At 37.0% G+C, this 23,566-nt stretch overlaps 1 protein-coding gene across 2 annotated transcripts in view; it reads right to left on the bottom strand.

The window, feature by feature from the left end:
- The window catches only part of CHRM3 (cholinergic receptor muscarinic 3), a 252,654-nt gene that overhangs the window by 205,708 nt on the left and 23,380 nt on the right, over nt 1-23,566 (bottom strand). Inside the window, exon 1 of one of the 2 annotated variants that reach the window (XM_083349910.1) lies at nt 9,414-9,543. The exons of the other annotated variant lie outside the window; for it this stretch is intronic. The gene's annotated coding sequence lies outside the window, so the exon portion shown is untranslated. Of the gene's footprint in view, nt 1-9,413; nt 9,544-23,566 lie in introns of those variants that run through there. 2 annotated transcript variants of the gene reach the window in all.

Here is a 23,566-nt window from a genome sequence, read left to right as displayed (position 1 = left end):
AAAAGATGAGAAGGATAATAGTAATACAGTTGTAGATATTTTCTCAGATCTCTTTCTGGCTCATACAGTACCATATACAGATCCTCAAAGGAAGGCAGGATGGTTGCAACTGTTTTTTCTTTCTTTCTTTTTTTCTGCAGGCCTAACTATCCACTGTGCTACACTCAATTTGCCAGCAAATTTGGAAAACTCAACAGTGGCCACAGGATTGGAAAAGATCAGTTTACATTCCAATTCCAAAGAAAGGCAGTGCCAAAGAATGTTCAAACTATCGCACCATTGCACTCATTTCTCATGCTAGTAAAGTTATGCTTAAAATTCTACAAGCTAGACTCCAGATGTATGTGGATCGAGAACTACCAGAAGTACAGGCAGGATTTCAAAGAGGCAGAGGAACTAGAGATCAAATTGCCAACATATGCTGGATCATGGAGAAAGCTAGAGAGTTCCAGAAAAACATCTACTTCTACCTCATTGACTATGCTAAAGCCTTTGATTGTGTGGATCATAACAAACTGTGGCAAGTTCTTAAAGAGATGGGAGTACCAGACCATCTTATTTGTCTCTTGAGAAACCTATATGCGGGTCAAGAAGCAACAGTGAGAACTGGACATGGAACCACTGATTGGTTCAAAATTGGGAAAGGAGTCTGGCAAGGCTGTATACTGTCGCCCTGCCTATTTAACTTATATGCAGAGCACATCATGAGAAAGGCAGGGCTAGATGAATCAAAAGTTGGAATTAAGATTGCCAGAAGAAACATCAACAACCTAAGATATGCAGATGATACCACTCTAATGGCAGAAAGTGAAGAGGAACTAAAGAGCCTCTTGTTGCGAGTGAAGAAGGAGAGTGCAAAAGTTGGGTTGAAACTAAACATTAAGAAAACCAAGATCATGGCATCCAGCCCTCTCAATTCCTGGCAAATAGATGGGGAAGAAATGGAGGTAGTGACAGATTTTATTTTCCTGGGCTCCAAGATCACTGCAGATGGGGACTATAGCCAAGAAATTAAAAGACGCTTGCTCCTTGGGAGGAAAGCCATGGCAAATCTAGACAGCACACTAAAAAGCAGAGACATCACCCTGTCAACAAAAGTGCGTATAGTCAAAGCTATGGTCTTCCCAGTTGCAATGTATGGCAGTGAAAGCTGGACCATAAGAAAGGCTGAGCGCCAAAGAATTGAAGCCTTTGAATTATGGTGCTGGAGAAGACTCCTGCGAGTTCCTTGGACTGCAAGGCGATCAAACCGGTCAGTCCTAGAGGAGATCAACCCTGACTGCTCTTTAGAAGGCCAGATCCTGAAGCTAAAACTCAAATAGTTTGGCCACCTAATGAGAAGGAAGGACTCACTGGAGAAGAGCCTAATGCTGGGAAAGATTGAGGGCAATAGAAGAAGGGGACAACAGAGAATGAGGTGGCTGGATGGAGTCACTGAAGCAGTAGGCGTGAGCTTAAATGGACTCCAGAAGATGGTAGAGGACAGGAAGGCCTGGAGGAACATTGTCCATAGGGTCGTGATGGGTCGGACACGACTTCGCAACTAACAACAACAACAACAACTATCCACTGAAGTCTGTACCTGTCCTGTTTGGTTGCTGTACCAAACCAGGCAGCTATAGACAAATGACAGACTCAATAATTCCTCTGTAAAACTGTATCAACAGGTCCTGGGCCAGTCTGAACTTTCTGAGTTGACACAGGAAGAACATTCTTTGTTGTGCTTTTTTAATGATGGTTCTAATATTAGGTGTTCATTTCAAAGCTGGGACATTATAAATACAGATTAAATATTCATATATTTTTCTCAAAAATAGTATATACTTATATAATACATTAATAAGGTCTATGAGAAAATTTGGATATAAAAATGTACTAACATATATATATATATATATATATATATATATATATATATATATATATATATATATATATATATATATGTAGATCTAGAGTCTCGGGTTTCTTCCCGCGTTCCTTTCATCTTCAGAAAGTTGTGGCGACGTTTCGACGAAATCCCATCCGTCATCATCAGGCCGGAGTGTTCCTCCTGCTGCTTCCAGGAGCAATGCGTGGTCTGGCTGTTCCTTTCCTTCCAACTGCCGGTGGGGCTGTGTTCTGACTGGGTGGAGGCGTGGCTGCTTTCTGACTGGGTGGGGGTGTCCTCCGATTGGGTGGAGGCGTGGTTGTCTTCTGATTGAGTGGAGGCGTGGCTGTCTTCTGATTAGTGAAAAATCTACAGATAGACCAAAAAGACTTGCTAGTCAGCTTCGATGTGGTATCACTATTCACCCAGGGGCCAGTCCAAGAAGCTCTATCAACAATAAGAAGCAAATACCAACCACCAAACCATATTATAGAACTAGCAGAACACTGCTTATCAAACACATACTTCATACACAGAGGCCAGAGATACAAACAAATAGAAGGCGCACCAATGGGATCCCCTCTATCACCAGTTATCGCCAACCTTTTCATGGAAGAATTTGAAACTAACGCTCTGGAAAAGACTACAAACAAACCAAAACTGTGGCTCAGATATGTGGATGACACCTTCGTGATCTGGCCCCACGGAAGAAAGGAGCTAGAAAACTTCCTAACACACCTGAACAGCCTACATCCCAAAATAAAATTCACCATGGAGATTGAAACAAACAACCAGCTACCTTTCCTGGATGTACTTATATACAAAAAACAAAACGGCACCCTAGGACACACAGTCTACCGAAAGAAAACGCACACCAACCGTTACCTCAATGCGCAATCACATCATCACCCAGCACAAATAAATTCAGTAGCCAAAACACTAATAACAAGAACCAGACGCCTTGCAGATAAAACACATATACAAACAGAACTACACACCCTGACAGACATATTGACAGCAAACAAGTTCCAAAAAAACAAAATCACCAATATGATTCAGCAGGGGACTCCGAAACAGAAAAACATCCAAGAAGAAGAACAGAACAACGGACGAGCCATCTTGCCCTACATAAAAGGAACAACCGACAAAATCAGTAAAGTACTACGCAAACATAACATCAAAACCGCATTTAACACTGACAGAAAGATATCAACCATCCTGAGAAATCCCAAAGACAAAATAGAACTGGAAAACCAGGGCATATACCAAATCCCATGCGCCTCCTGTCCAGCAACATACATCGGACAGACTAACAGAAGAATAGAGGTACGTGTAGAAGAACATAAGAACTCAGTACAGAAGAAAGATCACACATCTTCACTAGTACAACACATAAACACTACGGGACACAACATCAATTTTGAAGGTACAAAAACAATCGCCAAAATAGAACATCTCAATAGCAGAATAATCAGAGAAGCCATTGAAATAGAAAAACACCCAGACAGTATGAACAAGCGAGACGACACCTCCCGCCTACATGACATTTGGAAACCAGCATTGATAGAGAAACGAATTTCAGCAAACAAGGATTTAAAAAACCAACAAACAACCCCAAATGCCACCAGCCCCAGCAAGACTCATCCACACCCAGAACAAAAACTCCCCCACACAGAAGACAGAACAAGTCAAGCAAAAGTGCCATCACCCAAGCAGAAGAACGCACACACGAACCTGACTGACCCATACCAGAGATACATAGCAGGTCCTCGAACTCGGAGCCAAACCAAAGCTCTGGAGGCCACTACACAGCCCACTCCTCAGGACACCAAATCACAACACTCAGGATATTACAACACAACAAAAAACCCCACCCATTCAGAACACACCCCACCCAATCAGAAGACAGCCACGCCTCCAACCAATCAGAAGACAACCACGCATCCACCCAATCAGAAGACAGCCACGCCTCCACTCAATCAGAAGACAACCACGCCTCCACCCAATCGGAGGACACCCCCACCCAATCAGAAAGCAGCCACGCCTCCACCCAGTCAGAACACAGCCCCACCGGCAGTTGGAAGGAAAGGAACAGCCAGACCACGCATTGCTCCTGGAAGCAGCAGGAGGAACACTCCGGCCTGATGATGACGGATGGGATTTCGTCGAAACGTCGCCACAACTTTCTGAAGATGAAAGGAACGCGGGAAGAAACCCGAGACTCTAGATCTACACATACAGACACCCGCGAGAATCTACGAAAACATATATATATATATATATATATAGGGACGCGGTGGCTCAGTGGGTTAGGACGCTGAGCCTGTCGATCAGAAGGTTGGCAGTTTGGCGGGTCAAATCCTGAGTGCCGCGTAACAGAGTGAGCGCCTGTTACTCGTCCCAGCTTCTGCCAACCTAGCAGTTCGAAAGCACGTAAAAATGCAAGTAGAAAAATAGGGACCACTACGGTGGGAAGGTAACAGCGTTCCATGCGCCTTTGGCGTCCAGTCATGCCGGCCACATGACCACGGAGACGTCCTTGGACAAGCGCTGGCTCTTCGGCTTTGAAACGGAGATGAGCACCGGCCCCTAGAGTCGGAAACGACTAGCACGCATGTGCGGGGGACCCTTTACCTTTACCTTTATTTATATATATATATATATATATATATATATATATATATATATATATATATATATATATATATATATATATATATATATATATATACACCTTTATTTATATATATATATATATATATATATATATATATATATATACACACACCCTACCAATATAGTTTTGTCTCTACTCTTAGTTACTCACCCCAAAGAGCTAAAGCAAATAACTAATAACTAAAGCAAAATTGATAACTTGTACCTTTTTAGAGATTTAGTCAAATTACAGAAGAAAGAAAGAAACAATGTGTCCAGGAACAAGCACAACTGGTGCACAACACAATGCTGTGCAAAGGCCCTCCTAGTCCTGACTGCCACCTGTTCTTTGAACAGGAGTGTGAATCTAGGAGAACCTCTCAATCACACAAAGTAGGGACCAAGGGTGGGATCTCTCCTCCTGAATCCTCATCAACTGGGACTGATCCCAGAAAAAGGAGGACTAGTAATAAAATACTGTGCCATCCACTGCCAATACATGGAGCTGGCCCGAAAGATTACAATGGCCAATGGTAATGAAAGGCTTCTTCCATCACCAAACTCCATCCCGGAGAGAAGATTATCTAAGTGTGAGCAATGCTGTTTCTGTCCTATTCCTGGGCCTAACTGAAGGGGTTCTGGATAATCCACTTCATCAATTTAATCCATAAAAAAGGGGATGAAGCAGAGGAATAACCCCTCACTCAAGGAATAGTTCCCCAAGGCTAAATCCTACCCTCATAACAATGTCTGGACAGTTTTAATTAACCAGAAGGGGCAGGATTTCAAAGAGCAGTTAGCTAAGCTCACAATACTAAGGACCCTATCCATTTCTTCAGGCACAATAGGTTCAAAACGATGGCAATTCAGCCAGCCACTGAGCAGTCAAAGAAAAACTTAGGAAGGACCTGCCCTAATTGATCAGGCAGTTAAAAGTGACTGCAGGAAATTCATACATTCAGACTTGCAAGATTCTGTTCATGTAGCCTTGCAATAAAGTTGAATTAGTTCATCTAGTTGCGCTTCCTGTCTGGTTTCCCTGGGAGGGCTGGCACACAGAAATTTGGCTTTATAAAATATTTGCAGTACAAAATCAGGTGAGATTGCTCACTGGGAGAAATTAAAACAATGCCGACATTATTCAAGAGAGCCAGTTTGATGTGAACAAGGCAAAAGGATCAAACAGGGTTTAAGCAAGGAGGGTGCTTTCATAGGGTATAAAGAAATTTAATGGAGGGGAAAAATACATCTTAGTTCTTACCTGCACTCCTCAGTTTACCTATCACCAGAAAGTCAAGTAACTGTTTCTGGAGGAGCGAAACAAGTGGTATTGCCCTCTATTATTCCCTTACCATCAAAACAACTTCAAAAGTTATTTTTCTGCTCTACTTCCAAAGTACATTTTTCCAGTATTCCTGTTCCTTTCAGATAGCATGCTCCAGTTTATAGCAGTGAACTCAGAAGCTCACTGGCAAATTTGCAGAGAAAAGAACTACCCCTTCAAATGAACCTATGCTTACCATATTCTCTAGACATTTTAAAGCAGCTTTTTATAATTAACAAAATGTTTATAATATTTGCTTTGTGTACATAAGGTTGCTATTTCAAATCTGGAGGTAAACTTTTAAAAAATGCTATTTTTTTCTGTGAGCTTCCTGCTTGCGCATCTTTTTTTAAAAAAGAAGGAAGAAAAAGAACACAAACACTCTGAAATATTGTATGGAGTTTTAAGGAAGCAGTGTACTGCTTGCAAAGTAAGAATTTTATTTATTGCACAGTTATAGCATCCACAACAATGGCTGCTCTAAAGGACATCAGAAAGAAACGAGATAGTAAAAAAATACACTTCTTTAAAGAACTGCTTGTCCTGCCTTTTGATAACTGAAATTTGTACATCTATGTTCAATTTAACTTTATGTGTGCGCACTTGTATGCATGTCTCTGTCTCTTTTATCTACCTTACATTGTAGTGTACAGAATGGATATCTTTCTTCTCTCTTTCCTTCCTGAAGTAGGTGTACTGGAAACCCATAATATACATCAAGGTCATGAGCTACATCTATTTTCTTTTGTATAGAACTATAGTCCTATAAAAGGGACACGGTGGCTCAGTGGGTTAGGACGCTGAGCTTGTCGATCAGAAGGTCGGCAGTTTGGCGGGTCGAATCCCGAGTGCCGCGTAACAGAGTGAGCGCCTGTTACTCGTCCCAGCTTCTGCCAACATAGCAGTTCGAAAGGACGTAAAAATGCAAGTAGAAAAATAGGGACCACTACGGTGGGAAGGTAACAGTGTTCGTGCGCCTTTGGCATCTAGTCATGCCGGCCACATGATCACGGAGACGTCCTCGGACAAGCGCTGGCTCTTCGGCTTTGAAATGAAGATGAGCACCGGCCCCTAGAGTTGGAAACAACTAGCACGCATGTGCGGGGTAACCTTTACCTTTACCTATAGTTCTATAGTTTATATGATGATGTTATTTTTAAGTTTTCCTGGCCCAATGTCCAAATGTGTTCTAGATTCATTTAGATTTACATACATGCTGATAGCAAATTAACCTTTTGTGACTTTTCCTGCATGTTTACTTTAAATCATCATTCTAGTAGAACCAGTGAGTGCACCTACACACAAGATATTACATTATTCTGATCTAGTACACTGTATCTCTCCCCATCCCACCCCCCAGCCTTGTTTTGTTCTCATTCAAATTCAGATAAAGACAAAAGCACTATTACCGCTTAGGAAATAATAATAGTTTGTACTACTGTTTTTGTCCAGATTAAATTTAATTACCTAGATTTTTATTTTTTGCAATTTTCAATATTGTTTTCTTCAAAAGAGATATCCATTCCTTCAAAGTCACTGTTTCCAGATGTGTCTCCACTTAACTAACATTCTTTTGAGCTCAGAAGCTAAGCAGAATTGGGTATATTCAGGAAGGGTAGGCAGTATTTCAGAGGTTTCATTCTACCTGACTGACCTCAATCAACTCCATTCCTTAATTAGAGCAAACAGAATAAAAGGGTACTGGAAAGAAGTTAATATGATCTATTCATCAGGATTCAGCTGTAATATGAAATTCTGATTTTTATTTATTTATTTAATAGATTTATATGGCTGCCCAACTCACACTCAGTGACTCCGGGCAATGTACAGCGTTAAAATCCAACAATATAAAAATCTCAGAAATCCCCTGCCCACAATAATGATAGCAACAAATACAATCATACAAACCACTTGATTGACTTCAAATCAATCTGGGTCTCCAGGCCCACTGACCCATATCTTCAAGGCCTTCCAGAAAAGTAGCAAGAAGGGGGCAACTCTCTTTCCAAAGGGAAAGAGCCATTACAGAGAAGGCTTCTAGGTCACATCAGGTGTACTTCCTTAAAAGATGGGACCCACAATATACACTACCTTCCCACTCTGGTGGTAATGGGGGGAATCCCCGCAGGTTTTACTCATTGCCAACTATTGAGCTAGTGCTGTCGGAAGATGTTTCGGTGGTCATCTGGCCAGCATGATGTCACAGGGTGCTGTTACTAGATAGATATAACCAGGGAGAAGTTATATACTCAAATAGTCTGGCTGCAAACCATATAGGGCTTTAAAGCTAATTAATAGCACCTTGAATTTCACCCAGAAGCAAATCAGAAACCAGTGTAGCACTCAAAGAGGTGACACATGTGCAAATCTGGGTTTGTGCAGAACTATGCAGGTTGCTGCATTTTGGATTAGTTGAAGCTTCTGGATACTCTTCAAGGATGAATAGTGCTATACAATAGCCCAACTGGGAGATGACCCAGGTTTATGATAACCATGAGAGGGGCCCAACTGGCATACAACACATAGTTATGCAAAGACACTCCTGGGCAAGATTTCCAGGTGCAGCTCTAGCAGGAGTTACAAGTCTCAATACTGTTTCCCCAGGTGCAGTTTTAGACTGTTGCTCCCCATCCAGATCTCAACAGCCTCCAGATACCAGGAAAGGGCAGTTGCAGCATCACTTAACTTATTGTTAAGAAGTCAGAGTGGAGTTTCAACTTTTATCTTAGGGTTCTCCGACCTTTGGGCCATGGCCTATTTGCAACTGGGCTGTTTGAGTGGAATGTCAGTGTGCACGCAACTCAACTTGCATGAGTTACAGGCCAGCGTGCATGCAGCTCAACATGCACAAGTCGAGCTGTGTGTACATGCATAGGTGTGCTGGCCTGCCGCTTGCAGATGTTGAGTTGCGTGTGTGTGCTGGCCTGCAGCCCTGTTTCCCTCTCTCCGCCAACTGGGCCACAAAGGCGTAAATGTTGGGTACCACTGTTCTATCTGCTTCCCACACACATACAAACCATGCTCAGTGAAAATTTTTATAAATGCATTCTCATCCACAGCAGTCCCATGAGCAAAATGATACTAGATGTTATCATTTTATTAAGTCAAACATAACAACAAATTGCATTTAGTACAAACCATAATTTGCAAACCAACTGCAACTAGGATTGGGAAGACACTGGTTCATCCATAGTAATACATTGGAAGATTTTGGGCTGGTTACTCTATCTGTGCAAGATATTTCATGAATTGTTGTTAGGGAAATAAAATTAGAGGAATGGGTATTACTCATGCCACTGAGAACTTGGAGAAAGTGCTATAAATCTAAGCAATAATAACAATTTGGTTCTAACAGTAAACTATAAGTGCTGCTTGGTGAATAACATGCTCTCTTTGTAGCAATTATGATGAAGAAGTTTCTATTTCATCTGATGAAAAATAGGAAGCAAGAATAGGAAACCACAGCTTCTATATCCCACATGGGCAAGAGGCAATCCTAACATAAAAATGGCCAGATCAGGTAAAAAGTATATTGTGTGAAGGGACTATTGCACATATGATTACCTGGCTTTCTTACTTCCTTGCTCTTGTGTTTGTTCTCTGTAACTAGAAATAAAAGGAGCGAGATGTGAGCAGGTGTATGTCCGTGTCCTTTTTTCCTCTTATAACATGCAGTTCACCTTTTCTGAAACAGCTGTTAAAGTAGAAAAGATTATTCCAAAAGAGTGATTTGGGTGAGTTATCTTTTAACATTACTAGTTCCTAGGAAATAGGAAATTTTGCATAATGGGAGTGGCTACCAAAAAGCAAATATTTTGAGAATGAAAGACTGTGTCTGCCATAGCAGCCATTGTTGGAAATCAGCCATAGCAATAATTTTAATTCTAGATAGACCTACTCATCCAACAATATTGGTGATTACAGGGAGAACTATAATTTAAGGCTACATCCAGATCAGATTAAAAGAATAAAACTTGGTCTAATGATTAAAACATCAGATTTCTATTACTTCTGAATTCAGTTATACGAGTAACTATAAAGCAAGTAAGTCAAAGTACACAGTATTTACTACAAGGAGTCTTGAAGCACCCTTATGACTATCCTGTTCATTACATCAGTTTATAAATCTTTATAGACTTCAAATATTTGTAAGTTAAATTCATTATTCTATGTCCTGTATTCTGGATTGATAATAAGCAGATATCAATATTCTACTTTGTGACATCCTTTCCAATACAGGAGAATATTGAAATGTTTCCCCCACCTCCTTGGTGTTCCCTGAGCTTGGTTGTTTTCTTGCAGATGTCTCATTACCCAAACTAGGTAACATCATCACTGTTGACACTATCTACTTTGGGTAATGAAATCTCTGCAAGAAAAAAACCAAGCTCTGAGAACCCCAAGGTGCTATTCATTCATTTGGTATTGTTTTTTCCCCCCAAAGTTAAATATTTCCACTTAGTTTTTAATCTCCTGCTCATCTTCATTACCCTTCTCTGAATCTGTTCCAGGCTATTTGTCCCTGCAATGGATAAGAATGATCCTACTAGATATAATACTTGAGATGAGGATGCAACAATTTCAGAATAAGGTGGAATTGTTAATTCACAGAGTTCATTCTTATTTTAATTTGATATTCTCTAAAGCTAAAACAACACCAACTTCATTCAATTGCAACTCCTCTTCACTGTCTGTCACTTGTTTCTTTTGAACAATTTGCATCCTTCAGTCATTGTATTTCAATTATAGGAATCATCCAACCAGGTCTTCATTTTTTTGTATATCTTATTTGCTTTTGGCACTGTTCAATCTCAAGCTTTGTTTATTGGCAAAAGTATGGGCAATAAAGGCTATGAACTTTACAATTTTATAGACTTCCTGATTTTTTAGTCGATTGGTTTAATAGGCCTCATTTTAAAAAGCACTTCCAACTTTTCTAAACTATGCAAGCCTTTATCTAAAGTTCTTATTTCAGGGTGTAATATATTTAGGTTCCTAACCAATTAATCTAATTACATACAACTGACTAACATACAGTTATGGGTTGGGTTCCCTATTTCAATCAGACTTTCTATAAATATTTAAATTCTGGTCATATGATGTAGCTATGTACACTATCTTTTGGAGTTTCATGGCTCATTGCGTTTTAAGCACTTCATTATACAAACTAAAATTGTTTGTATTTCACTTAAGTCATAAGATTCAAAAAGGTCTTTGTAAAATTTGAAAGTACTGGAAAAAATCTATAATAAATTTGGTGGCAGAACATATATAAATATATATGTTCTAACTGCCAGATTTATCGTGATTTTTTTCCAATACTTCAAAACTTACAAAGACCTTTTTGGATCTCATGGCTTAAGGAAATAATGTTAATAGAATAGAATAGAATAGAATAGAATAGAATAGAATAGAGTAGAGTAGAGTAGAGTAGAGTAGAGTAGAGTAGAGTAGAGTAGAATAGAATAGAATAGAATAGAATAGAATAGAATAGAATAGAATAGAATAGAATAGAATAGAATAGAATAGAATATAGCTGGAAGGTATCTTGGAGGTCTTCTAGTCCAACCCCCTGCTCAAGCAAGGGCACCTATACAATCTCAGACAAGTGACTGTCTAGCCTCTTTTTAAAATCTCCAGTGATGGAGTGCCTACAATTTCTGGTGGCAAGCTATTCCACAGGTTAATTGTCCTCAATGTCAGCAAGTTTCTCCTTAATTCCAGGTTGCTTCTCTGTTTGATCAGTTTCCAGCCATTGTTTCTTGTCCTGCCCTCTGGTGCTTTGGAGAATAATTTGACCCCCTTTGCTTGTGGCTGCCCCTCAAGTACTGGAATTACTGCTATCATGTCTCCCCTATTTCATCTTTTCTTTAGACTAGCCAAACCCAAGTCCTGCAGCCGTTCTTCGTATGTTTTAGTCTCCAGGCCTTTGATCATCTTAGTTGCTTTTCTCTGAATTTTTTTTTCAAACTCTCAGCATCTTTTTTGTGATATGGTGAGTTTGTATAATGAAGTGCTTAAAACGCAATGAGCCATGAAACTCCAAAAGACAGTGTGCATAGCTACATCATATGACCAAAATTTAAATATTTATAGAAAATTTGATTGAAAGAGTGAAAAAAGCTAAATCTATGGCATTCATTCACCGGCAGACTAGAAAGTGAGCTAAATCTGATTCTATTTTTCCAAACACTGAAGAATTCCTAACTTAAAAGTGGCATAAAGCAATGATGTATGTCATATGTCATCATAAATAAATCATTCTAAAGAAACATTTGCAATCTATTCTACTTCAATCCTACAATTTGTTTAATGGCCGACATGAAGATCTGACAGAGGGACGGAGCTAGCACGTAAGCAGCGGGACAACGGTAGAGCGGAGCTGACGGAGAGTGTATCCGAATATTAAATAGGAAGCGCTTGTGAAAGAGGTACTGGTTCGAAGTGGGAGCCCCACAGAGAGGGAATAAGCGGCGATAGAAGTCTTGAGGGAGGAGTTTGGCAAAAACAGCAAGGGACAGAAAGCCGAAGACTATATGACTGTATTCTAGCTGGAGAAAAGCTACAACAGGTCAAAGTCTGAGCTTTGGAGCCTTAGAGACTGAACTCTGGATTGTCGGGCGTGGAAAGCGATCAGCTTGGTCTAGTCTGGTCTATCCTGGTAAATTTTGAATTTGTGAACTTTTGAAACTTTTGAAATTCTACTCTACTTGTCACGGGCGGCCATTTGATATAGCAATTTAGTAACTGGAGGTTTGTTTAGTGGGACACCTACTGGTCTTTGACAGCAGAGGAAGACGGAAAAGGTGCCAATTTCTGCGCCGGAAACGGGGGGGGGGGGAAAAGAAGAAGAACGTGACTTTGATTATATTCATACTATAGAATTTTATTATATAAATTGCTTAGTTGGTAATAAGTATCTGGTGGTAACTGTTTTATATATCTTTTGTCATAGAGTTAAAAGGTTTATATAAGACTCAGGGTATTATACATTGATAAAACGCTGTTATAATTGGGGAAACATGACAAGTATCTCGGGAGCAACTAAGCCTAGCGCTGGCAAAAAGGCAGCAACACAGGGACAGGGGATGGCCTCAAGTCCCTCCAATCAGAAATCTATAGAGGATATGCTGCAAAGGGAAAGATCTAACTCGAATTCCTTTAAAGATTTACATGCCCTTTTGCAAAACCTACACGAGGCAATGGCCAAAAACCACGAGGAGATGAAGAGAGAAATAGGCCAAATAAGAAATGACACTGGTGAATTAAAGGGGAAAATCCAAGCGATAGATGATAAATTTGAAGGGATTCAACAGCAATTAGTCAAAAATGAACAAAGACTTCAAGATATGGAAGCTAGAATGGAAAAAGAGGAAAAGAGAGTAGATGATTTAAATGAAACACTCCTTCAGGCTAATAAGGAATTAGAAACAACAGTCATTTTTCTGGAAGCAGAAAAGGCTGCTCATTATCTACGCTTCCAGAACGTTCAAGAAAAAAGAGGGGAAGATCTGTTGGTCATGATGGCAGAACTGATGGCAAAGGCACTCGGTGTAGGGAAGGAGGAAATGCTGGCGGAAATTGATGAAACATACAGGGTCCAAACTAATTATGCGAGAAGGCACAACCTCCCAAAAGAAGTACATGTAAGGTTAGTTAAAAAATCAATTCGGGATGAGCTTCTGCATAGATCTAGAGAGGAACCATTAGAATTTCGGGGCCAACCAATCACCATCCTTAAACAGATACCTAAAAGGATGAGGGATCTGAGACGCGGCTATCAATTCTTAACATCCAAACTAATAAGAGAAAATGTAAACTTTAGATGGCTAACTCCAGAGGGTATTCTAGTTACGTGGCAGGATAGAAGGCATAGACTGGACACGATAGAGAAGGCAGAAGATTTTTACAAACGCCACTTCCATAGCCAAGAGGAAGTAGATTTAGAAGATCAAGATGGAAGGGAGGTAAGAGAAAGAGATACAATACGTGTGGCAATGGATGGGAAGATCTTAGCTACAGAGGATAGAAGGAACAAATCCGGTGAGCTAACAGAGAAACATGGAACTAGAGACAAGGAAGAGAGAGAGCCCCGAATCACGAGATCCACAAAAACCAGAAATAAGTAAGATGAAGGGAGGTGAGTGTAGTATTATGTCTGTGAATATTAATGGATTGAATTCGCCAGTGAAAAGGCGGAAATTTTTTAATAGGCTTATTCACCAACAATTGGATATCGTGGCAATACAAGAAGTCCATATAAAGGAACAACAAAAATATTTGTTAGTACAACCAAGAATAGGGAACCTATTCGTTTCCTTAGACCGACACAAGAAAAAGAGAGGAGTGGCACTATATGTAAACCCAAAATTGACTGCAAAACAAATTTATAACGATAAAGAGGGTAGAATACTGATAGTCGAGGTTATAATAAATCACAGGAAGGTCATGATGGTAGAGATATATGCCCCAAACCATAACCAAGAACAATTTTTCAAAACACTTCACAATAAGATATGTAGCATTGATTATGAGGAGATTTGTTTAATAGGAGATTTTAATGCTATCCTAGATATAAATTTGGATTATATGGGAAAGACGCTTAGGAAAAAGAAGAGAAGAACTCTACCGAGATCTTTTCTTAACTTGGCTGAGGAACTAAATATCCAAGATGTCTGGAGGGAAAGAAATCGTAAGGCTAGACAATATACATATTACTCCAACCGACATAACTCATGGTCTAGAATAGACATGGTATGGATGACGAAAGAAATTAGTTCAGAAATAGACGAGGTACATATAGCGACAGGTACTTGGGCAGATCACAATCCTATTAAACTTATCTGGAAAGGTTCCAAAAAAATATCCAGATGGACGCTTCAAAGAGCAATTTTAAAAGAAGACGAATTCAAATCTAAGATGGAGAGAGAACTAAGTTTTTTCTTTAAGGAAAATAAAGCTATAGACACCTCAGTACAAAACAATTGGGATACAGCCAAGGCAATGATGAGAGGGGTAGCGAGGGCATATATGGTATATAAAAATAAGGGGAAAAGACAACAACGGGAAAGATTAGAAGAGGAATATAAGAGCTTAGAAGTTACACTCCAACAAGATCCACAAAAAGAGAATATCAAGCAATCTATGGATCTGATTAAACACAAACTTAACATCCTAGACAAAGAGAAATTGGCCCAACAATTGAGAAACACGAAACAAATTTTTTTTTATATATACAGCTGTATCCTCATTCTGGGAGAGCCTAAAGTAACAATAGTCCCCTCATCATTCAAAATAGAAATATATTGCTTGAACCTTCCTAAAATCTTACTTTTTTAATTTCATTTTTTGAGCCATATCAGGAAAAAAAAGTTTTATTTTTGAAGGAAAACTGTCGACGTATCAATTATCTTTCCTCTTGTAAGACCTGCCAGCATGACTGCAAGTAGAAAAATGAATTTCCACAAGCTCAATAAAGCATTTCAAGGAAATGACTAATTTGGGGAGGGGGATTCCAATACACTGCAGTTGCGCTAGAAATAAATTGTCTTGCTAGAAATAAGGGAGTCTAGTGCATGAGATCACTCAGCGCACAGATGATTCTGGAGCTGTGAAAGACTCCATGTGAAAGTACCCTTGGATATTAATTTTACTTATTTTATGTATATATTTTTAATTTTTACCTATATTTATTAAGTATGCTTTCTTGCTGATAAAGCATTCATGTTTATAATCTTAATATAATCCTAAATCTTACTTCATTTACTTCTAGATAAGTAACAAAAAAGTGGATAGCAGAAGAAATAAAGCTACACTTCATGAATTATTGTAGTTGTTTATCATTTAGCAGGGAATATGAAATACTGAATGTAATGGGATAAACTTTTAAAGCAGATATTTATAAGAATGCACCAAATTAAACGTGAACTGCATTTCTTCATTTAATTTATATACTGTCCCAGTTCATTTGGAAGGTATGGTTTGGAAAAGATGAAGGAAAATTTGAGTACATCAGAGTATTGGCCACATTGATAGGTGTCCAATAGAGCACCAGTAATATAAGCATGATTTTCCATGGGTCACTATTATATTTACATTATGATATCAGGATACACATAACTTCACTGATCCCTTCTTGAACCTTCCTGAAGATACTCACACCCACAGCATTCTATGAGGTTCATTAGTTGTGGCTTATTCTTCTTTTCCTTTTTAAATAACATATGAGTGCAATTGGGCAGATACTAATTTAATTAACTATATAAAGATGGAATCTACGTTTTCTACCAATGCTATTGCCTGAACATTTGATACATATGTTTATGTTGTGTCTGGAGACTCTGCTCTGCATATAGCAGCTGGGGTGTTAATTCAAGGGAAAGAGATTGAATATGAATTTTGTCTGCAATCTAATCAAATATTGTGTTCATCTTCTACAGATGTTTTCTTTTATTTATTTAAAAGTTAACACTTAATTCTTTGTATACTAATTTGCTGAGAAAATACTTGTATCTCATCCTTTTATTGAAATATGAAAAACATAATAAGAAACAATGGTAACTTTCTAATAGCATCTTAAAAATTTATTTTTGTGGACATTACTTTCGTTTTTCAGATGCTTGAGATATTATGCTCTATCCCAAGAGATACAGTTTGGTATAGTGGTTAAAGATGATTAATTGGAAGTTGGGAGACCATAAATTCTATTCTTGCCTTAGGCAAAAAGCCAGTCACTGACCCAAAGATACAAAAAAAATCATTGAATTCATCTGTTGGAGGACTTTTGATTATATCAAGCTGATAGATTTATAATTTCTCAGGTATTCTTTCTTCATCTTCTTGAAGATAGAGACAAGATTTACTCTTCTCCTGTCTCCTGGGACCTCCAAGTTGTCCCAGAGTTCACAAACACTCTTGAGCATGGTTCTGCAATCACTTCTCCACGATAGCATTTCTCAGTGAAAGACTTACTTTTAATACATCACAATAAGTTAACCATTTATGTTTACTTATCATTGCTCATCATTTATTGTGCTAAAAGCCCCAAAGTATTTTCAGGCAGAACTTAGATTTATTCAATACTCTAAGGATGGCCTGACATAATTAATGTTAGCTTTGTCATACCACAGACAGCCTAATCACTCTAATCTCAGCTCATGTCCTTCTAACCCCAATAAACCTCTATTTTTTAACAATACCCACATTTTTATGCAAGCAAAACAACAACTAGAAAAATATTATTTCAAATTTGATAGGTCCAATCCTCCTCTTTCTTTTGTATCTTGTAATACCTTATATTTAACAAGAATTTTTTTCCTCTTGCCATACAAATTTAGATACATCCTTCTACCATTGTTTAAATGATGCATCAATTGTCAAAACAGGTAATGTATAAAACAAAACTAAAACATTCATCTTAATCACAGATTAATTCTTCCCAGCAGGGACAACTGTACTTTGTCCCATCTTGACATATTTTTTTAACTTCATTCCAAGTCTAACATATTTTGAAATAACATACAATCAATATTTGTCATAGTATTGCCCAAATATTTACTTTTCTTTTCAATCTTAAAATCCATTCTATTCATCGAATTTGATTTTGTGTCCATATTTCTGTTAACATCTTTATCTCCTGTTTATTAATTTTTGAAACATGTTAATGCCCCAAATTCTTTTAATTTTACTAATGAAAAGTTCAATTTACTCTAAAGGGTCTTCCAGAACCAGGTCATTCAAAAAAGCTCTTAATTTGTATGACTTTTTTAAAATTTATATACCCACAGTCCTCTCATCTTGTCCTATGTCCCTATTCAATATTTCAAGAACTAAAGCAAACAGGAGAGGGAATAGTGGAGAATTTTGTCTTGCTCCTTTTAGTATCTCATGTGGTTTTCTGAAAATTTTATTCACAATTATTTTTGCCTTTTATGGAGTATAAATGTATTTCTCTCATTTTATAAAATTTCTTCCAAAATTCATATCTTCCAGAACCTTAAATAAGAAAATGTAGTTCAAATTGCCAAAAGTCTTCTCTGCATCTATAACACATCTTGTTGTTCATTAAGTTGTTCCAAATATTCCAGAATATCCATCAGTTATAATATCGACAAATTAAAATGTAGGTAAAACTACATTGATCATCATAAATAAATTCTTGCAAAAATATTTCATATTTTCAGCTAAAATAATATTGTCCTGTAGTTTTTTTGCTAAAGTCAAATCTTGTCACTTTCTAGGTATTAATATTATATTAACATCTTTTCAAGTCTCTGGCATCTTTCCTCTTTGTAAAACAGAGCTCATCATACTTTGAAGAGATTGTAAGTGTTCATCGTCAAAATATTTATAATATAGACTTGATCTGGTCTAACTTCTTTATCCACACTGAGCAACTCTGCATACTTTGATCAATGTTAGAGTCAGCATCAATATTTTTTTGCTTCTTTTTTTCATTTTTAACCAAGAAGGCATATTCTTTCTCTTGCAGAAATTCTAATAGGAATCTTCTTCAGAACAATTATACCTGTATTATCCAATTGGAATTTTGTATTAAAATGCTGCTGCAGGACTTGATTTCTTGTCTTATTTCTAACAAAATGGATCAAAACATTCTTAGGAACATTCCTTTTTCTGGCAAATCTGGACTTTATTCTACACCAAATTATTCTATACCAATATCAAGTTGTGTGCCCATCCCTTCCTCCTCCAAGTCTAAAAAATTGCCAGAATATTAATAATCTGTTCTTTAATATTGTCATTTGAAACCTCTACAAGAGGTCTAAATCTCAAATAGAATTCTTTCTCAGTTCCAGTAAAGCCAGATTATCCACTTCCCTTTCCAACTCTCTGCCTGGAACATCTGTCTTACTCTATAAAATTTCTACTTTATCATTTATTTGTTTTACCTCCAAAAATTTGCTTTATGGAACTTGCCATCTTTTTTACATCTTCTCTCATTTTTTCTCTAAACTTTACAAATCTTTCATCTGTTCTCTTTTTTAAAGCATCCATTTTATTTTCTATCTCTTCAAATTATTTCTGAAGTATATCTTATATAACTATGTTTTTGCAGATTGCTGTACCAAGCTCATCTTGCCCTCTCTTGTCATTTTTAGTAGCCATTTTCGTAGTAAGCCAAAGGTGAAGTTGTCTCAAACAGGCAAAATAAGAAAACAAGCCTCTCCTTTATTTGTTTATTGTCTTTTTGAGGTTTTGTTTTGTTTTAGTAGCTTTTGACATTCTCAAGTAATCAAGATCTTAGCAACAGCTATCCTATTTAATGTTAAGAGAAAAAGAAATAAAATTGAATTATGTGACACAAAAAATTGCAAATAAATCAGTGAAATGACTGGTTTATAAATTATGAAGAGAAAGATAAAAGAAAAAGAAATTAAAATTACAAGAGAGAGTATTAACATGGTATTCAGATAAAATACAGAAGGTATTTTATCAGTATTCTAATTGTATATAGGACAATATTATACTGCAAAGGTTTAATATTTTGGGATGATCATGGATTGTACAATAATGTGCTTACATTATATTACTCATTGAATACAGTAATATTACTTGGATTAAGTACACTGAAATAATCTATTTTTATAAGTCTGTTATTAACCTATTTTGTGACATCATCATATAGTGTAATAGTACAGTAGGCTTTCTTGAGATCCTCGAAGCTGGGTAAGATATTTTTTAAAAAACAAACCAGGCCACATATGTTATTGAATGTAGTAAGAGAGATATAAAATATGCTTTTAAAAAGATATGTGCATATTTAAAATGCCTTGACTATGTCTTGGAACAGTTAATTGTGTAATTTATTGAATGAAAGCAATATTGGATTTCACTGTTTTTATAACAAAGACCCTTATCTGAAGATTGGGATCTGAGGAAAGCACTTTGGTAATTCTCAACTATCCATGGAATCTTACTGTTGTAGAAGCCAAGTTCTGCTAAGGCGGATGAGAATTTTGATACAATTAGAAGGAGTTTTATCTTGACCAGTTACAACCTGGAGTAAATGCTGATCAGCAATAAGAATTATCTGATCTATTATATAACATAGTGATTGGATTACAGGAAGTGATAGAAAAAATCTTGGGGCAAGTTACATATACTGTACTTTTCTTCAAGTGTTGGTCATTGATCCATAACTGAATTGCTAAGGCATTTGGAATTGAAGAAAGAAGCCATTACATTCTATATATCAATAAAATTATCAAATCACCAAATATAGATGATATCTGCCAGGAATGCTAAAAGTATTTAAGTGTGAAAATGTGTACCTTCCAAAATAAAAGTATATGATACTTGTGTTATGAAAATCAGCCTTCTCATCCAATAGTTTAAAAACTTTTAGAACAAAGTCTGGTGTACTATTTTAAGCACTAGGAAATCATAAAATACTGTAGGTACTGAAAGCCCTATAAAATCATATACATATCTATTGAAAAGTTAGGTTTTTTTAGAATTCAACAAAGCACACTTAAAGAAACTAAGCTTACTATAATTGCAGCCCAAGTGACAAAGGCTACAGCACTTATGCATCTTATCTGGGAGTTTAATGAGGCTTAGTTTTGCAGAAATATACCAGCTTGCACTAAAAGCACTTAATAAGACAAATTTAAGGACTATTATTTTGTAAACTAAGAATTGGGAAGGACTTTAAGAGAATGTTAAGTAAGTAAAGGCCTGCATTTTTTGTATGTATGTAAAGGAAATGAACTGTCACAACCTCTCTTAATATATCACAGGGAAGACTCTTAATTTGTATAATTCCAGATTCATTCAAATAAGACTATATGTACAAATCCTAAAGCAGAAAATCATACAGTGGTTAAAAAAGAAAAGCAAAAAAATATAGTTCCTATTAATAAATTCGCTCTTCCCCGCCTCCCTCCTCCCTGCATCCCAATGATTCAACACTACTTGCCATGCCTTTGAAATACTATCTAAATATAGTATTTGTTATTTGTTCTTCTTTTCAATATGGCAACAAGGAGATAAAGCAATCTTTCATCTGCTTGCTCTTTCTGATTATAGGATTGATGATGCCATGCAGCAATTTTTTATAAAACAAAAATATTTTCCACTAATAAGCCAAAATACAATACAATAAAATAAAGCCTTTCAATTTTTGTGTGTGGATACTATAGAAAGTAAATGAACTGTCAAAACCTCTCTTAATTTATTTGTACAGCAGAATTATAATACAGCAGAAAACATCTTACAGTAATGTAAACAAAGCTTTGCATGCAGTGCTAACCAGACAAGTTTATTTAATGTAATATATTGCACCAACTCATCATTGTTACCTTTCAGTCTGTTCTACTATGGGAACAAATTGTTATGACAAACAGATCCCTTGTGTTAAAATCTAATATGAACCTGCAGGCACCATTTGAAGTGTTTTGCTTCTACTAAAATGATTCAATATTACTTCCCACATTACATTTCTAATCTATTTTATGTGATACTTGTTCCTAAAAATGACTGTTTACGAAGCAATGCTGTCCATGTATTCAGGAAAATATCCCACCAAATTAAAGGAAGTTTACTCCATGCTAAACATACTTTGGACTAACTACAAACAAAGGTGGCCATAGAGTTCTCTGCCTGTAATCTGCAAAATTAATTGTTTGGTAAAAGTGAGCACAGTATATATTCTGTATTACAAGTAATTATCCTTCTTTTCTTGCACCAGAAGAGCTGTGCATCTTGCAATTTTAGCAATGGGCTAGCAAATTAACCAGCCATTTTAGGTGTTACATATACAGTAAAGTTGGAACAGAAAGCATGACTCAAACCCGCAGAGGCTAGAGTTTTCATTTCTATATATGTATAGAAATGAAAACTATATTTTAAGATTTCAAAATTGCTGGCAAGGACATACATACAGAAGTTCACAGCATTAATCTTATAAAAGCATGAAGTATAATATGTAGATCCCTGTAGTATATACCTTAAGGCTGAGTATTTCTTTTGCTTCAAAAATGTGCTGACTTGGCTATGACTGCTAACCATCAGCTTTATATTTTTCAGTCACCTTTATCAGCTATGGAGTAGAAGGAGAGAAGCAATGAGGAGATTTAAAACAAAACTCTATGTTCCTATTAATGTTCCTATTTAAAAAACAGCTGTGTTGCTCTATATAAATTTTGTTTTCTAATTAGGAATGGATGTGGGGACAATATTCTGGGTTTCACAACTCAGCACCACCATCCACCCAAAGTGACTTCTTTGAGACCAACAGATGATGAGAGAAACAACAGATTGCCTAGCATAGGGTGGAAATCACCAATTGCTGTTCCATACAGTCTTCCTCAGCATCCATAATGGCAAACATGATCTCAATGTTTAAATACAAAATGTTTAAATACAAATGTTTAAATACAAAACATTGCATATTCCAGGTGTTTGTTTTTTCAACAAACTCATAAAAAGATTGGTTTGTTTTTGCCTCCAGTACCATAAGAATATAGAAACAGTTGTAAAACATGAAATGATTGAATAACTTTTGTGTTTCATAACTTATTAAATAAAATAGCCAGCTAAAGTGGGACAAAATAAAAATATATCCTTAATTGATTAAAAATAATATCTTTCCAGAATATATTTTTCAGTATCAAGTTGGTATATTTTATACTTACCGTAGTTTACATTTCATGGGACTGGCATATGAACAAATCTAATATATACTTTACACACCTACACACACATTATTGCTTCTAAGGCATTATTTTTCTGTAATCACTTACAAAAGAATTTAGAAATGGTGGCTATACAGTGGTTTGTTGCTGAATTACAAGTTCCATTGTACACCAGCCAATAAAGAGATATTTTACAGTACTTTAGCAACATTTGTAGATTTCTCATTCCTGACCTAAAACAATAACAGTAATTTGAGTTCAAATTCAAATCTTAAGGGATTACTACCATTGAATGAAATTTCTGATATAGCCTTAAAAGGTAAAGGTAAAGGTTCCCCCGCACATGCGTGCTAGTCGTTTCCGACTCTAGGGGCCGGTGCTCATCTCCATTACAAAGCCGAAGAGCCAGCGCTTGTCCGAGGACATCTCCGTGTTCATGTGGCCAGCATGACTAGACGCCAAAGGCGCACGGAACACTGTTACCTTCCCACCGTAGTGGTCCCTATTTTTCTACTTGCATTTTTACGTGCTTTCGAACTGGTAGGTTGGCAGAAGCTGGGACGAGTAACAGGCGCTCACTCTGTTACGCGGCACTCAGGATTCGACCTGCCAAACTGCCGACCATCTGATCGACAAGCTCAGCGTCTTAACCCACTGAGCCACCGTGTCCCTGATATAGCCTTACTATACTGTAATTGCTACAACACAAATAGAATGCAATGATCCTGAACATCTTTATAGTTAGTCTTGTTTCTTCAGAAATAAGTTGCCTTTTGTGCAATTAATTTTCATTTGTCCTCAGAACTGCAATTTTATTTCAATCCTTACTTTAAAAAAAAGAAATTACTGTCTTTTTATAAGAAACATAATAATCAGATCATATTGTGGATAATAAAAATACTGAACTAGAACTTCAACACCAAGATAACGACAAACAAATCTTACTGCTGCATTTAGAACACTAGTTTTATTAACAATAATATTAATCAGTAATTTTCAACAATATCTTTCATATGATCTGTTCCCATAGTGTATAGCATAAACTTGGAAACAATGACTCGA

Source organism: Vipera ursinii, assembly GCF_947247035.1.
Source record: "Vipera ursinii genome assembly, chromosome: 1".
Classification (NCBI taxonomy): domain Eukaryota; kingdom Metazoa; phylum Chordata; class Lepidosauria; order Squamata; family Viperidae; genus Vipera; species Vipera ursinii.
The sequence above is the reverse complement of the archived record's forward strand: the minus strand, read 5'-3'. Positions and strand labels throughout refer to the sequence as shown.